This window comes from Sipha flava, unplaced genomic scaffold (genome assembly GCF_003268045.1).
Source record: "Sipha flava isolate LNK unplaced genomic scaffold, YSA_version1 165_pilon_pilon, whole genome shotgun sequence".
NCBI lineage: Eukaryota > Metazoa > Arthropoda > Insecta > Hemiptera > Aphididae > Sipha > Sipha flava.
In genome coordinates, this window is record NW_020271833.1 from 438,021 (window position 1) to 464,129 (window position 26,109).

The 26,109-nt window shown below is 24.7% G+C and overlaps 1 protein-coding gene across 4 annotated transcripts in view; it reads right to left on the bottom strand.

The window, feature by feature from the left end:
- LOC112679619 (small conductance calcium-activated potassium channel protein) overlaps window positions 1-26,109 on the bottom strand; it is a 367,436-nt gene that overhangs the window by 220,923 nt on the left and 120,404 nt on the right. For all 4 annotated transcript variants that reach the window (XM_025549502.1, XM_025549500.1, XM_025549501.1 and 1 more), the window contains exon 2: window positions 14,344-14,416. The gene's annotated coding sequence lies outside the window, so the exon portion shown is untranslated. The remainder of the gene's footprint in view (window positions 1-14,343; window positions 14,417-26,109) is intronic.

Below are 26,109 nucleotides of genomic sequence, written 5' to 3' on the forward strand. Positions count from 1 at the left end.
CCACGCGTGAGCAGGTCATATACGAGTACAGCTGTTCATGTGAAGATAATGAATTTTCTAAATTTAGTTTCCACACTTGTTCTTGTGTTTTGTTGATGATCATTGTCAATGCGAGTTAAATCGGAAACTACAAAGTTTGAATTCGAATGGTATATGTATTGAATTCAGAATATTTCATGGCAACAGTACATCTTCGCCTTTTATTTTTCCGTTTAAAATTGTAGCTTCGATTTTATTGTTCATCGACTTTGTCATCGAAAGCCTGGTATCATTATAGAATCGTGGTGGATTGATGTTTCGTAAAATAATGATGGGCACGCCAATTTTAATGATAGAACGTGTGGTGGAATGCCTGGCAAATAATGTGAATTAATTTGAATAATTAACAACTTGGACTTGATTCATTACAGTATCGATAAATTTGTATGTTATCATGTCTCCTAGAATTCTAATCTGAATGCCAAAATTGACCGTGTTAAAATCGTTGTTTTTGCTGCTAATAAGCTCCCCATGCACTGAGTCACTGATGATTTTTGTAATTTTGTGCTATATTTGGGAAAACTTGGCCAATTGACTCATCGTTGGTTGCTGTGGTCTTACAAAAATGTATTAGCAATGTGATATTTTATGTTTGATTGCCATTTTTTCATTACTAGTGTCTAACAATTGTTTTGCAAAACGATCAGCGGATGCATCATTTTATAGTTGTATACGTACATTGGTTTTCATGTTCGATATATGTAAGTGCTGCCATAAAACTAATGATTTGAGACGTGCATTGAACTCATTAATGGTTGTTGAACGTGAAATAACAGATAGAGTTTGTCGAAAATCACCAGACAATAAAATGAGTGAACCACCGAAGACATTTATTTTAGTTTACGATCTATTAATTCCAATACTTTTTTGAATGCCATAGTACATTCATCCCATATAATGAGAATACATGTTTGAAGGACTTTACCCATTCCAAAAATTCGGTGATATTGATTGTTAGTTTTTCAACGATTTCCATGTTTAACAACGGTGATTTCAGTACTGAATGCAATGTTCGACCACCTTCCAGAATAGTGCTGCAATTCCTGATGATGCGATTGCCAGTGCAGTATCATTTTGTGATCTTATAATTACCAGAATAAGTGAAATGAGAAAAGTTTTGCTTATGTCTCCCGTGAAATTATTTTCAGTAAAATATTTATGTTCACCATTTTCTAGGCTCACACTGAGATGTGTGACAATGTGGTACCTTTTAATTTTTTTGTTGTTATAACAACAATAAAACAACTGCTCATTCAAGCATTATCAGGTGTACCGATTCTTTCTTGTCCTTTTTTTTTTGTATCATAAGGTTGCCTTTGTTCTTCTCCAAAGTTTAATCTATCCCTGTAATGAATTTCATCAAGAAAAGAAACTTTTCGGAAGATATATTGTTGTCATTTAAATATAAAAATATTGGACTGCTCTATTCTTATTTAATTATTTAAATATTATAATTAAGTACATTTTATATTCGAATTAAATACATATTATTTAAGTATTTAAGTACCTACAGGATAAAATATCATTAAAATATAAATTTGAAGTTCCTGACTCAATGAATATATTATATATATTTCAATATAAATAATTTATGTGTAGAGTATTATTAAAAAAATTTATTTTAAAATAACAAGTTTAGTAAAAACTTAAAAGTATAAAAAGTATAAAAGTGTATAAAAGCAGTCATTTTTCACTTATGATTGAAGTAGTAAGTGGAGTGATTATAATAATTAGCTTAATCATCACGTAATTTTCTATGAATTTAACATAAGCACAGTAGATTAATAATAATCAAAAATTGGTACAAATATTAAATAATTCAAGTAAAAAATTCTTATAAATCCTTAAATTTTATTTATATTGTTGTAAACTTTTAATCATCAGTTTCAAATTGCTTTCAATTAATTTTCTATTAACTGATATTTACATTGTAATATGAACGCTAAACAAAAATCTTTGATGGCTTTGATGATGGTTTCATACTTAGTTCGAAATTTCACATAATTTTGAATATTGTAAAACTGACATTTAAGAATCTATAAAAATACCAAAACCATAATAGTGAAAACTTTATAATATGTAATATAAAACTTTCTAAGTAAATAAATTACTTACTTATAAGTATTGAAGTAACCGATTTATATCAATTTTTATTGATTTATTAATTTTGATTCAAAAGTAAATATATTTTTAACATGTATATGTTAGGGGAAAAAGTCGAAATCGGGCACACCCCAGAAATGCCCGGGCAAAACGCGTACTGCCTACAATCTTTGGACAAAATATCATAATTCGGTTTTTGGCCGGGAAAACCTATTTATGACGAATCTCATTTGAGAAAAACCGTATGCTGTCTTTTATTGTAAGGGCAAAACCAAATCATAAATAATACAAGTAATTATAAAATAAATATTATTGTACAAACATACTTGAGTACACTTAAATAATAATAAAAATATAATGATATTAAGTACTCTTATAAAAATAAACAAATAAAAATATTCTTATAATGTTAAAATAAAGAATTAAAAATAATAATATCTCATTTGGGCAAAACCGTAGCGTCTTAAGTAATTTTACTTCAAATATAATTGAATACACATAAATTATAAAAAAAAGATAATATTTTTGTTTATTGTTGCTACAAATATTAGACCCATGGCATTTAGAACTACACTAACTATTTTGTTGTTAACATTTGCATCTTTTCGTAGTGCACTTAGTTTTGCAAGAACAAAAAATAAACCCTTGTTCTCCAGTTAATGAATTTTGAATACTAACAGTCCTCAATGGAATTTCGATATTTGGTACATCATTGCTAGTAATAAATTGTTCCTTACACTGAAATATTTGGTTTCTGGTACTTTTAATATTACGAGTTGATAAAATACGATTGCAACGATAAATTAATAAGATACGTGTGGTCATTTATAATCGTAAGAAAATCGTACGTTAAAAATCACTATTTGTATTTAATATTAGCGAACATAGATAAGACACTACTGTTTTGCCCTTACGATAAAAGTCAGTGTACGGTCTTGTTAAAATGTTGGTCATAATTAGGTTTTCCCGGTCAAAAGCCAAAATATGACATTTTGCTCAAGTATTGTGGGCAGTTCGCGTTTTGCCCGAATATTTCTGAAGTTTATCCGATTTCGACTTTTGCCTGTAACATATATATACTCGTACTTATTCATTTCTGGCTGATAACAGAATTATATCTGTCAATTGGTGTTTTCAGTGTTTAAAGTAGTATGGTAATAAAGTAAATTAACTTAAATTAATATAAATATATATATATAATATATAAATTATTTTATAAAAAGAAAAAAAAAAGAAAAATATTAGTTTAGAGCGTAAAAATGATAATTATTTATCTATTTAGTTATGTTACTATGGAGATATTTTCAACATTAAAGTATTAAATATTGGTAGAACTTATTATTTTTTTAATAAATAATTCTCTTAACAAGACCTAGGTGTAATTCAATTTTTTAACAGATATAATGAGTAAAACTGTAGAAAAAATAAAGATAATAATTAATACTATAATATGTCCCTAAGAAAATGTATTTTTCATTATTTATTCATTGCAGTTGCTTAAAAACTATCACAGACTAATTTCTACAAGTTAATTTATTTCTTCTTTTTTTTTTTTTTTTTGTAAATTTTTTATTACTCTTATCCTTGTAGTATTCGTTTCGATAAAATATAAATAAAATGTTTGTAGGCATTGCGTGCTATGACTCATTATCTGGGAGTGGGTCATATATAAACGATGATAGGGCACGCCAACATGACTTTTGTTTTATGTTCAAACGACAAAATACCGAACAAAAATATAAAAAAATAAAAATATGGTCTTATGATAACAAGACTATGTATAAAAAATAATGGAAATCTATTCGATGATAAACAAAAATTACATTTCAGGGATAATATCAACGAATGGTAATGGATCAATATACGTTTTTATGTACTTTGCTGTGATATTTTGTCAACGTTATTGAATCAAATTAATTGTAGTTTATTGGGTGACCAATATATGTGAGATGTGATGTGTGTGTATATATATATAACTGATTAAAGATAAATGTGAGTGATGAGCGGCCAGCTAATGATTCTGAAGTGAATAGTTCTGTATCGGTGCATCGACATTTTTGTTTTTTTAACAAGTATTTGTTAAATATGCATTTGTTGTTAATAAAATAAAAAAAAAAACATTACAATACACTAAAATATTAATGTTTACCCAATATGTCTCACTAAGCAACCAGTTGGCACGTAATAATATACAAATATAAATACATATATACTTATATTAAATTAAACACCCATACACATATACACGTAGGCGTCACAATAAATGAAAATAGTTATACATAAGGAAATGTTGATTGGTCGATGATATTATTTTATTTAATTATTATTTTACAGCTAAGGTACATTTTTTATGGATGAGATTCACGATCTGGGCAATCTAGATTTGGATATTTTGCTGTTATGAAATTTCGAGGCCATGGTAAAAACCAATGATATTGACGAAGTGCTTTACTTATATCTAACATCAACGACCAAAACAAACTTCACATAAGAATAAATATATTAACGTTTCTTTTGATCCATATAGAAGTACGGCATCATTTTTATGATAGATCCATATAAAATATCAAACATTCAAGATAGAATAGTATAAACTATAAGCGTAATGATATTAAGTTTTTTTTTTTTTTTTTTTTTTAATAGCTTACGCATTATATTCAATAATTATAAGATAAATAGACCATTTAAAAGAAGAAAACTATATGTATCAAGTTTTTCCAAAAACTGTAAAATCATATATAAAGAAGAGTATTAAAGCCATCCGATTGTTAAAATTGGGTGGATATTGGCAATCTTAAGAAAAACAAACAAAAAGATAACAAATGGTTATAAATAGTGTGTGAGATTTCAAAAAAATAACAAAAACTATTGACTATACAGTTTTCGTTTCTCCAGGCCACATAGTAAGTCCAAAGAAATTATGAGTTATTTTATATAATATCTTACGTGTTTCAAGATTCTTAGTCATATGTCCATAAATATAAGTTATAAACTTTTTTCTAATATACAAACATAAGGTATATATGCTAAACTACTTATTAGCTAATAGATTAAACAAACGATATAAAAAAAGAAAAATATTTTAGTCAACTATGAATTTATTTTTTTTTATTTTGAATAACTGTTTTGAAGAAGATTGAAATTAAATTTATATTTGGTTTCGAAATGCTCAAACTATTATTTATTCCTGTTTAGAGTTATCAAAATTTAATAATTATTTGTTTAAAAAAAATATATATTGTATACCTTTGAAGTATTTCAAATTGTATTATTTGTATTACTAGTATTTAGTTAATGACCTAAGTCATTGATGCTCAAACATGAATATAAAAAAAAATTATTTAGTGGAATGATTATGTATGCGCATTAGTATGAAATTTAATCTAATATGCTTAACGCGTGGGAAATTACGAAATAGTATTCGTGTAATTATTAATATAAAATATTGCACCTTGTAACTGCTTAATATTTATGTTATATGTTATAAAATTTTTAGATTAAGTTCATAAGTACTATAAATACAAACATAATCTATATTGCATTAGTTTAAGAACCAATTGAAGTAATATAATTAAAAAGTATGATCAGCACACACTTCTTTCGATTGAAATGTAATCGGACATATTGACTTGTCTGTCAAAATAAAATCGAATTTTAAACCTAACTCTAGGTTGTACTGTCCTATTGCATCCGTGGCCGGCCAGATGAACTTAATATGAAGCAACATAAAAATCTCATTAAAATCTAATGGAATACATTTTTACTATATTATTATTATAGTACAAGCGTACAAAGTCCGTCACCAGTATGTGTTGTATCTAATACCTTCTTCTATTATACCACTCTATAAGGCAGTGTTTCCCAACTGGTGTTTCGCGGAACCCAAGGGTTCCGTGAGCTTGCGTGAAGGGTTCCGTGAGAAATTTAAGAAAATATAAATTAATTAGCAATATTTTGGACTATGATTTGAACATAGAACTCAACATAGAACTGGAGTTGACACGTTTCCCGATATGAGGTGCATAGTTTGTAGCTTTTCGGCGTATACAAAGACAAAGAATACATTTCGAAATAAACTGAACATGACTTCGGAATTACGAATCTCACTTTCAGGAATAACTCCAGATTTAAAAACAGTTTTGAAAAAAAACTATGAAAATATTCCAATCTTCTCATTGAATCTATCTTAGAGGTAATGGGAGATAAATATTAAATTTTAAGCTTTAATATTACAGTTAAAATATTGTAATAATAATAAACAAAATAAAATGTTAAAGCCGTTTTTTTTTTTTATATTAATGACACTCTTGTGCCGGAAGTGTCAGATAACTCACTCATTTAAGTGTACCAAACATTTGCCTGTATTAAAATTATAGAAAAAATATTGGGGTTCCACAAAACGTTTAAGCTCTTGCAAAGGTTCTGCGGGTAAAATAAGTTGGGAAACACTGTTATAAGGCTTCACCAGTCAAAAATATAGTATTTGCATATAACACACATTATTATACGTGTATATTATTCATATGTGGGTACATATTATACACATATTTGCAGATGATGACCTTTTTAAGGTTAGTATTTATCGATTTTGAACTACGACTTAATTTCAGTTGTGGAGTAGTTGGAAAAAAAATGTAGCTTGTCACATTTTCAAATATCGCAAACCATATGCTTTCCGCAATACTCGTCATAGTGTATTAATTTAATACATTTTAGCATCCTCCTTTCACGGTATTCTTTATCTTTTTTGCTTGATTTTTTTTTCAGTTTAGGAGTAGATAGGTAATAATTGAAGACCATTATTACGGAACCGGAATCGTTTTGAAATCATCTGGCCGTCACACTTTTCTAAGTATGTAATGAACAACGTTTATTGACAACAGTGCCAGGTTAAGGGGTGGGTGGTTAAAGAGATAAGTTGCCCTGGGTGGAGTAATTTTAGGAGCTGAAATTTTCGACGGCATAAACAAAAGTTTTGAAATTTTCTAATGTATGTACTAGTTTTTCAGAAAAATTATTGATTTATAACAAGGCTTGCAAACGTTATAATAACGTTATGATTATAACGTTTTATTTGATAAAAAACGATTGAAATTTGTAAACGTAATTATAACAGAAAACGATAAACATAAATAAATAAATAACAAAAAAAAACGTAACGTTAAACGAAATATATGATAGATCATTAAACAGAGCATAACGCAAAACGGTATATATTGTACTCAATTAAACGAAATAATTAATTTCCAATTATTTAATAATACTTAGTAGTATTCAATTGTTTATGCAATCCAAGAATTAATTTTATTCCGTATCCGGCCTATCCGGGAGATCCCGTATTAGATATTATTTTAAAATTTAATAAGAAGGTATTAATAGAATAATTTAATTACCAATAGCTAATAATAGTGATACCCTGATAATATTGTACTGTTCTATCTGTACTACGGTAGAAATTTATACCATTCAAGTTATTCAACTATTGTATTCGGTGTTCAGTCGCCACTCGTCAATGTTTGTTTAATTGTTGTCAAATGTTTAATATTTATATTTTATACTAATATATTTATAGTTTTAATGTCCATACGTTTTCTTTATATTAATTAATTCATAGTTGAAATTCAAAATTTCAAAATAATAATTATTTTTTTATATTTATTATTTTATTACAAAGTCCTTAGAGCAATGTATTAAATTTAATAATACATTATTATTTATTACTCTTAAGATTAATTATTATCATACTGTTTTTTCATTTATTTTGTTTCCATTTCTTTATGAACTACCTATATATTGTAATTTAATCTGTATCATTGTACCTTATATTTTGTATATAATATGTAATTGGGTTATCTAACCCATTTAATAAAATAAATAAAATAAAATAAATATAATTATACAATACCTACTTAAAACTCAGAATAGGGAAATTATGTTCCAAAAAAAAAAAGGTCATAATCACTTTTAAATTGCGGCCGTGTACTTTTAAAACAGGTATCTAAATGCTTTTGAATTTTAAATAACGATAAACGCAAAAATTGTATAACGTTTTAATTATGAATATCGATAAACGCAAAAATTGTATAACGTTTAAATTTTGAATAACGATAAACTCAAAATTTGTATAACGTTTTAATTGTAAATAACGTAAAACAATTTTTTTTTTTTTTCAAATGCAAGCCCTGTTTATAATTGAAAAATAGGTGTATTAATAACAATTTTATCAAATTACAATAGTAATATTATATTATATTAAATCGCTAAGTTATTTCGTCAGTGAGCGTTCAGCGTGTTAACGGTAAAAATATATTATTATTTAGCGCTTGGACCTATGCATTTTTATTTTCGTTTCACTGACATACAATTATATTTTTTGCATTCCTTATATATCTCTATATGTATATTATAATTTATAACCATCAAATTATTAAATTTGATATTATTAGTTTCAAATAATTTATTTGTACACTACCCAGCAATTGTTTTTATTATACCTCTCTCGAATCTCGTGGTCATAGTTGTCGTCGTTGTCGAGTTCGATTCACGAATCACGATTAACTGAAAAACAAACGAGCTTAGTATTTAATTTTCAATCAATATGAATAGAAATCGTATAAAAATGCATATATTGAAATAAATGAATTGCTTGGTTTTTTTTTTAATGTGGAAAGAATTGACGATGATATTTTATGAGAAAAATCAAAGCAATATGTAAATATTTATAGTGAAGATTTAGAACCGGACCTTGAGAATGAGATTATACAATTTAAAAAGAATATTGAAATATTTTTCAGAAGTAGAACAATTATCTAGGCACAGTTTTCTTGAAGCATTTACAGCATCAAAGTTAAACAATTCATTTCCTATTATGGAAAGAGCTTTAAAATTGTTGTATCTATATATACTATGTCCAAATGCTAGCTGAGAGAGACCCTTCTCAGTTTTAAAAAGAGTCAATAATTCCCAGAGAATATAATTATACATAATTATCAAATGAAAATATGTCATCGTTGGCTCGAATGTCTTTTGAAAATATTGTCCTAAAAAGTATAGATTGGAATGATATAATTAAAGAATTTCATGCACAAAATAGTTGTACATTTTTATATTGAATAAATGTGTATTAAAATGTTTATATTTTATACCTAATAAGGTCTATAAATTTAAAATTGGTTATTACGACAAGGCCTTGTCTTTAGAAACTGATGATGATGAAATTTAAAAACTACCAATGTTACAATAGGATTATAAATATATATTAATTAAACAATATTAACTATGTTATTACTTTATTACTTTTTGTGTGTATATATATTGGTTTATGGAGGAGGTTGAAGGGCAAAATCTTAAAATCTGCACCCATGTGGCAAATTTGTTAACCCAACATTGACTGACAAGATTTACTGATTGCTTATCATTATTATCATTAAACAACATATAATAAAAATTTAAAACACATTTGCATAAACTTTTTTAAGCTAAATGAAAATTGTCATATACATTTTTTTTTTTAAATAAAAAAATTACGATTTTCATAGCTTTTGACAAAAATGTTATGATGAACAATAAAATATCCATTAAAGAAAAAGTCACATATACCTGTAATATGTTATAATTATAATAAATCAACAAAAATAAAATTATCTATGTTATATTTTATTAAAACATTTTATTCTAATAAATTAAACTATTCCATAAGATAATATTTAAATTAACTTCTTAATTGTATTTAATTTTATTGTTTCGTATAAACATCATATCAATTTGAAATTTTTTGTTGATGAAATATTTTAAATTGCAACCTACATTTACTATTAAATTGTATGAAATAAAACTTTTTTCACTAAAAGTATTCATAATACAAACTGAATAGAAATTATTACATTAAAAATGTATAATATGTTGAATAATCAATAGGTATAGGTTTTAATTTTACAACCTTATCATGAGTATAATATAACTATAATACCGTGCATTATATTATTACCTATTTCATCAAATTGATTAATATATTATTAATATGACTGTTTTATTACTTATAAAAAGTACTAAATTGTATCACGACCTAAAAACTAAAATTAAAAAAAAAAATTTTTATATGTATTTGTATATCATTCAAAACTTATATATTTTTACATAAACATATTTTTATGTCAGTCGATTTTCGTTTGAATTGTGTTTTATTATATTAAAATGTTTAACAAATAAATAAGTCAAATTATTTTATAGATATTTTTTTAAGGGACCATAAAATATAAAACTTCTTCATTAAATGTAAAGATTGTACCTGATATTTATTTGAACATTATTGAGTGAATGCAAACTTAATAAAATTTATTATTTAATACTCCATCAAACACGATAGTAACTTTCTTGCTAAGTAACTTTAAAATCATTAATCATAAGTTTGAATAATTGAATATGACTCTAAAGCTATATCTAAGGAAAAGTAGGCTTAATAAATTTGATACTTTATAATAAACTACTAGGTCACAAAACTTACTTTCTTTTAAAATATTTTTAAAATTTTTTTCAGGAACCAAGGTATCTTTAAAAGATATCATTATACTAAATAAGAAAAATTATCCAAAAATTAAGTGATTCAAACAATTATTTAAAAAATATATCACGTAAAGGATTATGGTATTCATAGTCTTACATAATATATTTATAAAACTTTTTTGCACTAAAATATTTGAATAATGTTATAATACTGAACTATTTGGTGGTCCAAATTTGTGTTGAACATATTTTCATTCATAATTATATGTTACTCGACATTGAAATTAAGTATTATAAAAAGTATTTTGAATTTAAGTTTTATTTTTCGTTTTAATGACCTTTGATAATTATTTAAACTACATAGATTTTATATTGTAAAACTAACCATAAGATCCGAATTATAATTGAAAATCAAAACTATATAGTTGTTAAATGTAATAATAATACAATACAGTTTATTTATTATTTAATATTTCTTTGTTTCAAAGGACTATTATTTTTAAGACTCAATTAAGTGTTAAAATCTGTGGTTGTAAATTACTAAATACTCAAATAAGCATCATCTGAATACTATTTACTGAAAGAGTAGCTAAATTGGAAACGGCAGATAGATCAGTTAACGACCAACCAATATATATATAATATATAAACTTCTTCTACTCAGTAATACAGTAAAAAAAAAAAAAAAAAAAACATATAATAAAATCATCAACTGTTCTGTTGAATAAGAAATTTAATGTAATTTTATTAAAGAACTATATTGATTTTGGGAACAATTTAAAAAATTGAGTGATCTTAAATAAAAATTGAATAAACACGAATAATTTGGTTAATTTAAAAAAAAAAATTATATTTAAAATCTTTTTTTCTTGCTATTTCCTTAGGGGTTTCATTTGTATGCATATTTATTTACATACGAGTATATTGTTATTCACTACATTTATAAAATGCATTAAATTGTGTAGGTTTATTAACCTGCAAGATTTAAAAATATTTGTGTAAGAGTTATATGTAATCATTGAAAGGCATATATACAAAGTTGATTACTATTTAGACATTATACAATAATTTTACCAATTATTGGGTAAAAGAAAAAAAAATTATTGTAATTGGTTAAGTGTGTATTTTAATTTGATATTAAATGTGAAAATATTTATCAAGTATAATTTTGATTAAAATAATAACCAAAATATATTTCTATGTAATAATTGATAATAATGTAATAGATATTGCAAAAAGAATAAGACATTTTATTTATTACGTAATTTATACCTAGAGTTTTTCTAGGTACTACAGTAACAATAAATTCAGAAATTATGTTTATAAATAACTAGGCATGTTATGATTGTGACTATCAGCATCTGATGTACACCACGCCTGAGCGGTTAACACATTTCTGTCGTTGTTAGGTTTTATTTTCTTGTTGCTGTCTACATAGTGTCTTTATTTTATTTTATTATATTTTTTTAAAAAATCGAAACAGAATAACCATTTTCTTACATAGATATAGTATCAAAGTTAGAGACGAATTTTTCATTTTTTAAGAATCAAAATCACACCAATAATGAAATTTTAGTTTTTCTTGGAAATGCACAGGAACCGGAAACATAAAATTCTTCAAAATACCAGTCCCTGATTTAGATACAAATTAGATTGTATAACATTGATTTGTCATTATTATTTATGAAACATGATAAAACTTACATTCAAAATTATGCTTTGTTCAATTTATCGTACTGTATATTAACTATAAGCCATAATAATAATATATACATTATAAATTAATATTAATTATACGGTTATACGGTTATACGGTTATACGGTTCATATACATTGTTATTTATTTGTTATAATGTTCGTGAATCTTTTCTTTTATGTTTCAGTTTAGTTTTTTTTTTTTTGATTAACATATTTAAAAAATATAACTAATAAAATAAATACAGCTCATTATTTAAATATTGAATTTTAATTAGTTTTATTCAACATTATTTTAGCATGCAATGTAGTTATTTATTTTGTTATTAAATATTAGAATACCATGTTAAATATTTACGGTAGAAAAAATGCGTGGTACAAATATATTTAAATGGAATACAGAGAAAAATATTACACATACAATGTAAACACTTTACAAAATTAAAATACAACTTTAAACAAAACTTTTCATGTTACATTTAACTTTTCCATGCAAGAACCATTGTATTAGAGATAATTTTTTACCATGTGCCCACTATGATAGACAAGAACAGACTTGTCAAATAAAGCATCTGAAACTTTTGTAATCAATATTGTGTTGAGGTAAGCCATTAGTGAACTTCCATACGTTTATTTTGATATTCCAACCAATCGAAATTACATGTACGTTCGAAAACGATTGCGAATACTATTACACCAAAAGATAAGATGATCAGAATATTAATATTTTGAATTGATGAAGATATTATAAATTAGCAAAATAATTTATTATTTTGAAATTTAAATCGTACTCTGTGTAATGCACTATAAATGAAAAATTATTTTTATAACTGTGTATCTATGTACTTTGCTACCAATAAAGTATTTAATATAAATAACAACAAACACATAAAGTAAATACATACACATAACAAAAAACGAACAATCAGAATGAGAAAAAATTATTTTATTCTGATAAAATCAATTTTACGCGCATAATGTGTTCATCATGAAAATAGGTTAACATAAAAATATGCTTTCGAATAAAACGGTTCAAAACTATAATTATATAAATATGAGTAATCAGTAAACATTTTATTATTTTCAGTAAAAAGTACAACAGAAATTACAAAATGCATTAAAGTTTCATGAAAATGGGTGAACAATTAATTGCAAAAAAATTGTCTTATTTCATAGTTGTATTTGTTCGAACAAATTTCGAATGATAAAAAAAATAAATTATCTATGCAAATATTATTATTTCCTACTGTTTTTTATTTGTTTTTATACTTTATCAATGATAATATTTTAATTTGCTATTGCGTTTGTAAAATAACACAGTAATTCATGTCTATGTACCTCATTATTTAAAAATAACATTTAAAATATTACAACAGAGGTATAAATATGAATTAAAACCACAAGATTTTTCTTTATCTTATATGTCATATAATTTTATACATAAATAATATATGTTCAAAAATATATATTTATTTTTCAAATAATTTTTCGTCATTAGATAATACAATACATTATAGATGGACTTGACAAAGTTGACATATTAGATTTCCTTATAAGCAAATTATTTTAGTATTTTATACCGCACTCCACCATTAAGGTAAAATATGATATACATACCTACTGTGTTCTGCTTTATAAAATAATACTGTCAAGCTCATTTCATATAATAATTACCTTTTGTTTGACTATTGAAATTTTTTTTGTAAAATACATAAATTACGTTTTGAATACCTATATATTTAATGAACTAGTATTCTCATCTAGTAACTTCTTGTTTATCATTAAGTTCTATTTATCAAAATAATAATTTATAATTAAAGTATACAAGATGAAAATAAATGTTGATTGAATATAAAAACTCTTTGAGCTTAAAATAAGAAGTAATACTTAATAACTATAGTTTATACGAGTAAATAAAAAATCAAAATATATATATAAAATTATCATGATTAAATTTGAATAACAATTTAATTTAAACAAACAGAATTAAGAATAGGTACTTACTTAATCATTTTGTAGATGTGTGCAAACATACCACGAATAACATTATACAACTTATCACATGGTTCTTAAGAATCTGAAAAAAAAAATTGAAATGGTTAAATTATATATTAATACAAGTAAATTAAAAATACTAATTAGTTGTTTTTTTTTTTTTAAATATTTGGCTTTATTTGAATAATTACAATCTATACAGTAATACAATATGGTAAGTAATATTAATAATTTACAGATATTAACATTTAATTGCGCGTGAAGAGGAAGTCACACATTTGTGATACCTCGCGATGGGTTAGGGTTTTTTGATTAGGTTAAGATTAGGTTAGGTCAAAGTTTTTATGGATGTTACTGGTTCGGGTTAATTCGGGTGCAAAGCCCTGTCTTAAACCGCAAAATTGACTTTGTTTTGCGCCACAGAGATTCATTTTTAAAGGAAAGGTTTTGTATGTGATTTTTGTACCGATTGGTTTTGTGAGTTTTGAGTAAATACTTATGTTTGTTAGAAAGATAATTGTAGTTTATCTTGTCCTCCGGGTAGTGTGTTTGTTGCCATTTAGATTTGGCTCTACGTTTTTGAGCGGTAAGTTGTCTTAATTTCGAAGAGGATTGGGTGATTGAGGATAGGGAAAAATCTGGGTAGAAGAGTCCTTGGCTGATTTTTTAATGTCATCAGTGAGTTTAGAAATTGCTTGATCGACATCAGAAGATGATTTCAATTTGGTATTAAGAATTATTTGTTTGAGATACTTATTTTGAATTTGTTCCAGTTTGTAAATCCCGGAGTAATGGTAGGTCTATTTTTCTTTAAAGAGGGTTGTACTACGATAAGCAGCAGTACAGGTATATGATCAGAAGCCGGATCGTTTAAATTTACAATTGCGGTGGAAAAATGATTAGGAAGATTAGTGATGAAAAAGTCAAGGTTGTTTGGGTGTCGGATGTTGTGTGATGACCAGTACGTCGGAGAGAGAGGTGCTATTATTTTGAGGTGATTGAGCAAGATGAAATTTTGAAGAGCTCGGCCCCGGGTGTTGGTGTGGCGGCTCCAAGTTTGGTATTTGGCGTTGAAGTCAGCGTCGATAATATGGGTGAAGCTTAAAGTTTGAATGAGAATACCTAATTCAGCCGAGAAAAAAGGTCTACCTGGGGGAAAAAAGCATGAAAAGATGGAGATGGTTTGAGAGTTTATTTTTATTAATATGTTTGCTGCTTGAATATTTGTAGACAGATATGGTGGAAGGGGTAGATGATCAATTTTATTAGAAACGAAGAGAGCAGCACCTTCATGTGCGGTATCATCTGGGTGATCAGCTATAATAATATCGTAACCAAATATTTTAAGTGAAAAGGTTTTAATTAGGTAAGTTTCCGAAAAAACTGCTATTATGATTTTTTTTTTTTTCATTTAGAACTAGTTGTAATTCATTTAAATGTTGTAGGATGCCGTTTGCGTTCCATAGAAATATGGAGAGTGGTTGTCAGTTATTTGTTGGCATTATTTATAAGTTTATCAATGACTGTAGTAAGAAGTGAGATAAGAGGATTTATTAATGCTTTAAATTAATTGATAAATGATGAGAGTTGAGCTGACATATTTTTGTTGTGATTTTGATTGGAATTGGTGTCTTGAGTATGAGAAGAAGAATCATGGTTTAATGGGGGAAAATGTTGTGAGTAAGCTTGGTACGTAGTTTCGTGGGTGATCACTTGTGTTGGTTGATGTGGAATGGAACTTTTATTCGAAATTTTTTTTGAAGGGTTCTCTAATAATTTTTTTTTAAGATCCATACGAAATTGACAACCCCTAAAGTTGGTCCAGTGGTTGCCACTGCATGATGCGCATTTAGCTGGAGAGCTGTGTTCTTTTGAGCATGCTGTTGTCTGGTGTTGCTCACCGCAACGGACACATCAAGGGGAGTGATTACAATAATTACGAGTGTGGTCATAATTTTGGCAACGGTGACATTGCGGAATTTCTTTTTTAGGATGGGGAGTTTCAACTTTGATTTTTGTATAACACAATTAGTTGTTAAAAGTATAATTTAAATACAATTTTTTTTGGTATGTTTCTGTTTATATAATTTCAATTTTTGTACATCATTCTACTATAATCAAAGATAAAAATGTTTAATTTTAAAATTTTAAACAAACTAGATCGAGGAATTATGTTCCACAAACGAAACGCATATAAAATCGATATAAATGAAATTCATCGACAATTTGTGATAATGACAACAAGAAATTAAGTTATTTTATTATATAAATTTACAATTCTTCTTCTAAAGCCTAGGGTATCTGAAGGCTTTCCATCTGGTTTGGGGTCTTCTATTAGACCTTTTCTCCACAATTTTACCTTCTGTTACTAATTTTATAATTTTTCTATTTACCTTCCAAACATATCCAACTCATTCTATTCTCTTGCTTCTACTATACAATAGAGTATTTGGCAAGGCTGGGCAATAACGAGTTAAAAAGTTAAAGTGAAGTTGAAAAGTTAATTTAATTTTAACTTTTTAACTTAACTAGTTACTTTTGAATCTTTATTAACTTCACTATTAACTTATTAAATTTATTTCTTAATTATCGTGAAATTAACGAATTCATTTTTCATTTTAAGAAATAATTTATTTTATTAATTTTTTATATTTCACAATTTCAGTCTATTTAGTTTTTATGTAAAAAATATTCACCGTGAATTGTTGAAAATTAAATATTTTATATTTTTCCAATCACTATGGACACTAAAGGACACCATGTATACATATATCAGAAAATATTTTCTAATAAAAGATCTTATATTATAAATTAATAAATTAATAAAGTTTATCTATATAAATAAATGCATATGTTAAAATATTATCCAACTATTACAACTTATTATATTTTCATTTCATATATAATTTTAAGTTAGTCTTTATATAATGGGTATAAACTATAAATATATAATTATTAAATTATATCAATTTAAGCTGCTAAACTGATTTTAATATTTTAGTATTTCACTAAGTATTCAATACTTAATTATTTATTTAATAAAATATCTTGCGATTATTAAACACTCAATAATACCTCAATAATACTAATAATACTCTATTACAAACACACACTCATAAATATTATTAATTCATTATTTTAAGCTTTTTTACGTATTAATTATTATTTATAACTTACTTGTTCTTTTTTTAAAAATGAAAACTTCAATGAAATACAATATACTGTATGGAAATACCGTATTTTTATAAAGTATAATAAACACTATAGTCATAGTTTATAAATTAATTTTGGGCTTGTAAAAATGAATTGAGCGTTGTATAAAAAATTTAACTTTAGTTTTTTAACTCAATAAAAAGTTTAAAAAAAATGTGTATTAACTTTTAACTTAACTGAGTTAACCTTTAAAAAAATTAACTTTTAGTCTACTTTATCCTACTTTCTAACATTAAAACCAATTGGCCGAATATATACACAAATTGATCATTAAAATTTGTTTTCATGGTTTATCTCATTTCATTTATCAGTATTATTAATTTGTATTACAAATAATGAAGAATTAATAAAAGTCAAAAAATGTTTTTTTTTGTTTTGAATATATAACTCGTAGCAAATAAGTGATTTGACTTATTTTATTAACTTTAATTCTTAAATAATTCAGTACATATTAATGCTATATCAATGGTATATGAACTTTTAACCTGATAAATGAACCAGTTTTAGTTATAATTTATAATAACTTGAAATGTGAAAAATTGTTAGATAAAATATTTATTTATTCGTTGATCGTTAAAATAGCAGAACTAATAAATACTACCTATCTACCTTAATACATAATGAATATTGTAAATATAATTTAGTTTTTTTTTTTTTTTACTATAACATAAGGTATAAACAAAAATGTAAAAATGTTAAGTTTTAAATATATTTAAAAATAAAAACACCGTATAAGATGTTTTAACATCAATAATTTAACTCAACAGTGTGAAAAAACAGTCTTCAATATCAGCAGAAATAATCAATAATGCAGTGATAGAACGTAAAAAAGAAATCATTATTATATCCAAATATTCCAATTTGTTTAGTAGAAGGTGAAATTACTATATGGAATACGAATACGTATTGATATCCGTAAGCACGGAAAGAAGGATGTTAATTTTTACTTGTTATCGAATATTCTCGAATATCGGCGAGGTAATCCCCGTATATTTTGTAAAGAAATCTAAATAATAAACATATATCATACTAATATCCTGATACATAGATATGATTCTAGGCAGTAGATAATAATAATTATTATACCAAACACAGTGACACAATGTATAAAAATATACTAAATAACATATTTGTAAGGCATAAGGGCTACTGTAAAAATTTACCATGGAAGATTATTTATGTTTTTAGAAAAAAAAAAGTTAAAAAATAAATGAATACCTTCATTATACTCGTAAGTATTAGATATAATGTGCATAAAATATAAATATTGAAAAAAAGTCATGGGGATCTATCTCTTTCTCCCCTCCCCCCATTTGACTTCCACTACATTGGTGTAAAAGTCACTTTTAAAAATTTTCTGTCTTGCTTTATTGTTGACTTTAAAAAAAAAAAATAAAAAGTAGCAGTTTTATGAAGAACTCAAACCATTTTACGAAACATCATAAATTAATACTTTTAAGTAGATAAATTTCGTGGATTTTTATATTACCCCTCATTAAAATAATATGCTAATCTTACTGCATACAATTTCTGAGAAAAGAAAAACAGCAAAGAAATTGAGTTAACATAAAAACTTGAAAATGTATAAGTCATCATGTTTGAATATAATTTAAGACGCAAAATCTATGGATATCGCATTTTTTTTAAATTTGAGAATAATTTATTGAAATAATTTAATTTGATTGGAGTACAATCATTAGAATTACAAATTATTATGGATGTGGCCTATTTTGGATAGTTTTGGACACACTCAGAATGTTTTGTTTCTCTTATAAAATGCATTTTGATTTTCCATGGATTATTTTGCAACTTAGTCTCATCATAGATGTAAATATTCTGAGGGAGAGCATCTTCAAACCTTTTTTGTACGTCCTTAAAATATTTATCAGTAATGCAATGTAATGTAAAAAATATACAATTTGTCATAATTTAAATTTAGCTATCGTATTAATTAATTGTTATTATTTATTTATAATTTATATTTATTAATTTATAATCTATTTATAATTGTTATAAATTTATTTGTTAACCTTTCAATGCCAAATGTTGCTTTTTTGTAACATAATTTTAGATGGTGCCCTTATATAATAGTTATTAAAAAAAATACATATAAGAACATCTAGCGGATAAAATATTAACTAAAATATTAAGTATATAGTTTAATACCTTATTAACTGTTAAATTAAATTGTTTGTATTTATTCCAAATCCTAGTTTAAAATTGATTAACTAGTGATTTCTCCTTTGTTTCATTATTTACATACAGATTAATTGTATTTTAAATGAGAATTGTAGTGTAATTTATATATATTTAAAAACATATATATATATATATATATATATATATATATATATAATTTTTAGTACCTATAATTCATAAAACAACATTGTTAATTAATATATAAGAAATAATGAACTGTTTTATTAATATTGCAATACGTTATCGATGGGTGCTAAATGGTAAGGATTATGTGTATTACACATATTCATTGTGTATGATAATATTTTTTTTACATGAAATGTATTCATTATGAGCAATTTGAAACCATTCTGAATAATTAAATTAGAGCGATACCTTTTTCTCATCTAGTAACTGTATAGTTCATATATTATTGAGTACTAGGATTCATTTTTATAATGCTAGGCACTAATAGAAATAAGTAAAATATTTATTTAACTTACCACAAAGAACGTAGGCGTTATAAGTTTTAAAATAAAACTTATTCATAACAACATTTCAATATCTATAGCATTACCATTTTATTGTTATACAATTATTATACACGGAAATACGGAAATATGGAAACTTATTTTGTACAGATCCTTATTTTGCAAAATGTATAATTTGTTTTAAAAAAAAAAATTAAATAACATGTAATTACAAATAAATACTGATGAGGACGGTAAGTATAAAAATACATGGTTAATTGAAATAAATAAACAAATATATTATTTTACACAACACAAAGCATGATAAAAAATTATTTATCCAATCTCTATTCAAAAACGAATAGATAAAATACCATTTTAATAATTTATGTTTTTGATTTTTACTCATAAAAAGATAGTTATGTTTCTAATAAAAGTTATATAAATTTTTATTAACTGTGTAAATAATATGTGCTGTATAAATTGTGATATTTCATATTCTAATATTTTACATTTGATTTGTTCACAAAAATATTAGTACTCTACAGGTCAAATTGATCGTTGTATTTTTAGTTTAATGCTATTAATTTTTTATTTTTTGACACATTAGTACAAGATGAAATGATAAAACATACAAACAAAAGATTTTTTACTTAAGTCGCACCATAGCATTGGACCGAAACACATTCAAACAAAAATGGGTACCGGGTTGATTGATGTGATGTGTCCCACCAGATGACGAAATATATGGTTTTGTTTTCCCGACTGAACACTGAACAATATTTCGAGTTGTATACGTTGTCATGGTTGTTGTTGGAGAAAAAATTGATCAAGATAAAGCGTTAGACGCACTTAAACTGTTCCGAGTAAGATATAAAATAGAATAGATTAAAATTCAGAATTACCATAGAGAATAAAGGGTATCAAAAACAGCAATATCTTTAACTGTCCGTGTTAGACAATAAAGGTCAATCTTATGTTTACTCACAATATATCGTTGGATGAACAGTTCCGAGAACAATACTTTCTAAGTGAACTTTTAAGTAAAGATAGTTTTTTATGAGCGAGAAAGCAATTTATTGTAATAAAAAAAAAATATAAGCGAACTGTCTAATATACATTGATTAACATAGGTGAACGAATGCAAATAACAATAAAACTAGTACCTATGTATAGACTTGCAATAAAAAAAAGAAAAAAAAAACAGAAAATAATAGATAAAATACAAATAGCCATTGTCATTAATAAAATGTAATAAACAGTAGGTAAATAACACACTAATGTCTAATTTCTAAACAAGTAGATAGAACTGCGCGCGTATATTCTGTTATTATTTTATATATTTATATTATAATATTATAATATAATATTTTTATTATATATTTTATAAGTATCAATAATAAATAAACCGTAGGTACTGATTTAACATATAGTTGAGTTCTGGACTACTTGAATATTATAAAAATTATTATAATATATTATGCGGATATTTACTGTAATTAAAATAGTATTGAAATTTATGTTAACATTAATACGGCAAAAAAAAAATATTGTTATTTAATTTTTAAAATCAAGAAAACTATTAAAAATAACATTTTCAAGTTATAGAAGAATATCTTAATCTCAAGCGTTCGATAGGAGAAAAATAGTTAAATTAAAATCATTTTTTGTTGATAATGATAATAAATCTTATTATTAAAATTTAAATTAAAAAAAAAAAAAAAAACCGAATGGATTATTTAATTTCAAATTATATCAAAATAAGTAATGAAAGTATTTTAAGGGATCTAATTTTAAAATATACCAAAATGAATTGTATTTTTATTTACGTTAAATTAAATGAATTCCGTGAAATGATTATTATTTAACCGGATAAATAAAATTATGAGTACATCTAAGACCTGTAGTGAATCATTGAGTATGATATGTATTATTAATATAATATTATATCTAATACCAAATATATCCATACCACAGACATGCAATATTGTTATTATACAGTTTTACATGCATTTTACATGGATAAATGGCCGAGTATTCGCCATTGAAATTAATGGCTCAATCGGTATTTTCCGAGTTCTTGTACAGACATTGCCATATCATTACGACTTTAAGTGACAAGGATATACAATATGAATAATATATGAATAAACAGTAATTATCTACTACTTTAAGTTCTACTGGTTTGACTATTTACTAATACATTTTAAAAATAAGTAATTTCATACATTGTATAATATAGTATATTGATTATAATTAAAAATTTGATACGTTGAAAATATTAATCATATTGTAGAATATATTTTATATCCTAAACCTTTGAATTAGAAATGTAGGCACGTTTTTCCATTTACGTAGGACCGATTAACAGATGTTATTTCTATGACCTCAAACTTTTTAGAAAGTATGTTATTCTGTATTATTTTTATAATTTTATAGGAATGATTATTTTACTTAAACTTTTCATGATTTATTGTCCACTTAAAAAATAAATTTGAAAAAATTGATAAAATACTTTTCCAATAAATTTAAAATTGTAATTCTATGAATTCATATATTATATCCATATTTTACTAAAGTCAGAAAAAAATTTAAATTAAAATCTACTTCACCTCATAAGTCATGGGCACTTAAACATGAAAAAGTTACTAGTTTGAAATTAATTTGAAAACATATGGTTTTCGTATTGAGAAACTGATAATCGCTTATTGTAAGTACCTAAGAAGTTTTGATACAATAAAAAGGAACTTTTGTTTTTGTTTTAGTTGATGTCAGAAAACACTGCAAAAAAACTAATCTGATGTAAACAGTATATATTTAAGTTTATTTTTTTGAAACATATCAAAAAAAGGATAAAGAACTGATAAGAAATAGTTATTACTTATACAAATAAGTGAGTATTTGCATACACAACCTTGATGTATCATATTTTTTTCTTGATCGCTTTCAATTAAAACACTACATTCCGGCTATAAAAAACTAAGGTAAATTAGTAGTTATTACTTCTATACTATTATCTATACTATTTTAGACAATAATATAATCTTAAAATATAAAACCGTTTGTTTTTTATAGTAATTAACATGAGACACGATAACTTTTGCTTTAACAAAATAATCTTAAAGTAAATATTTTGTTAATTTTTTTTATTTCATTGAAAATTTGAATATACCTGATTAATAAATATCATACATTTTAATGTATCCAGATTAATACAATGTTAGTTATTATTTATAAGTTGTGAACTACGATTATATATTGTATAATTTCATGAATGATTATTTTTAATTATATATACATACGTTTGAAAAAAAAATTTTATTTAACCCCAAGAGATGATTGGTGTCATTTAAAGGCGACTTTATACCAAATAGTACAGTTATGGAGAACGTATTTTATACTACTGGTTAAAGTCTTCGGTTAGCGTCATAGTGCGTTTTCTCTATATGGGTTGTGGCGTAGAAAGTTTTGGAAGTAGAATCTTTTAGTAATATTGTATCTTTATTAAAATGTATCAGTCAAAAAAGTGGCAGTCAAAAAGTATTGACATTTCAAATTTATTAGGGTTTCACGAGGTTCATCTAAACTTGCGTCAACGGTGGGGAAATTAGGCCGACTTGTCCGTATAAATATTGATGTGCTCACCGGAAGTGTGCTCCCTCAATAGTGGGTGTGAGAAAATCTATATATATATATATATATATATATATATATATATATATCCTTTTTTTTTATTAATATGTTTTATATGTGTTCCATATAATTTTTACGAGTATTTTTCCTTCGAGCGTTAAAACTTTCCCCGGTACCATTGATGTGTATTTTTATACGCATATATTAATAAAAATACAATAAATTATATGAGTTATAAATAAACAATTTGGGATAACTTGTTGGCAAATTGGATAGAGCAAATTGTTATTTGAATGAAAAACATGATTTTTCTACCATTACATTTTACAATAAAGAACAGTTAAGTTTTTTTTTTTTATATATATATATATAGCAACACAACACTATTGATTTTTGTTGTAATTCTCACGGCATACATCGGTTATACGTTGTAATCAATGAGTATGTTTTACGTTGTAATATTACGAGAGGTTTACTGTAAGATATATGCTGGCAAAGCAGTTATAATAAACGTTGAACAAGCAGTTTTCAGAATATCGTAATGGTATGAAAATTGGTTGTAAACAAAAATACTAAGAAAACTTTTTAATTATGTTTTGGAAATTACCGTTTATTATAATTATTTATTTAAATATTTTTAGTAAGCCACTTATACAGATTAAAATTAGAAAAATATAATACGACCTTTTTTTACGTTGTGCTTTTAAATTAAATAGTGTTTAGAAAAAATATGATTTTATTAACGTAGAAAAAATCGATATAATTAAAAATGTAGTACATTAATATATAACCTCAATAAATAATGTTTTTTCGATATTTTTATCGAATAAAATTCAAAAAATAACACTAGGTAATCAGGTGTATTATTATTGTTCTCAAGATTCCTTTTTTTTTTTTTTACTTTTATAAATATAATTAATTGTATGAGTAACATTTTTTCGCGTTTAGTGATTCTATTAGGTTAATGTATATTTTTAATTTCCGGTGATTGACGCATCTATTTTTCGATGATTAATATTAGAGCTCAAATATTTATGCAATAAAATGGAAATATCATGTAATTTTGTTCTATATATTACCCTTTTCAATTCAGAAATAATTTGAATTTATAATTTTATTTCATAAATCATTGAAAAGCTTTTATATAATGTCATATTTTTAATTTTTAGCTTCTTTATTACCATGCCTTAAAATGCCAATAGAGTGGACATAAATGTTAAATTCATTGACAATAATTTCATCTTTGATTATAATCAGCATTTTCAATGCTTTGTATAACATTTTTCACCAGTTTTCGATATTTTTTTTATATTTGGTAAAACAATTTGCGTAATATAACGTAGCCAAGTACATATATTCCCCTGGGATGAGAAATTAAATAAACAGTTCAAAAAGGGATATCATTAATTTATATTATAAAAATAGAGATTCGATTCAAGACTTAAAATATTTTCTTATATTTAAACTTTTTAAAATGTTTACTTTTATACAATCTTATACATAGGTATATTTCAAAGAATAAAAAGTTAAAATTATAATTAAATCTTTTTATGAATATGTATAAAGTATTCAATTTGTATACGATGATACGATTTTTACTTAAATAACTGAGGTTTAATATATGATATAAAAAAAAAAGATTTGTTTAAACAAGATTGCAATAAGTCACCAAAAGTTTCCTCTGCAAGCAAATAATCTTTTCGGCTTTAGATTTTATTAGAATAAAAGATTGTGATAAAAAATATATAATTAATCTGAAACTGTACACATATTGTACTCTACTTTAAGATCCTGGGTGAAACGAAGTTATTTAATGAAATGCTTGCCTATGTTCTAATAGATGTAAGATTTTTAAAAAAATATTTGAAGTTATTTATTTATATTTGAAAATGTTATGGTTTAACTATTTTTTTTTAAATTTCGATAAAATAATTTTAATTTTATTAAAATCCTAGGAAATGTAACGAAAAAATGTTCATACATATATGTATATATTTAGTTGATTTATGAAAAAAATTTAGTTTTGATAAAGAAATATTCGAGTGTTTAATATTCAATTGTGATGTAACAATATAAAAAATATAACAAAAATGCATTGCAATCAATATTAATCATAGCGACTTAAAATATTTACTTAGTACTTACATAAGCATTTTAAATACATTTCATAGTTTTGAAGTATTTGTTTTTAATTGGTTATTTAAAATGTTCACTTATCTCAAATTTTAGATGATTTTTTTTTTTAATAGTTTTACCTACTATACTAAGAAATTTGGTTATA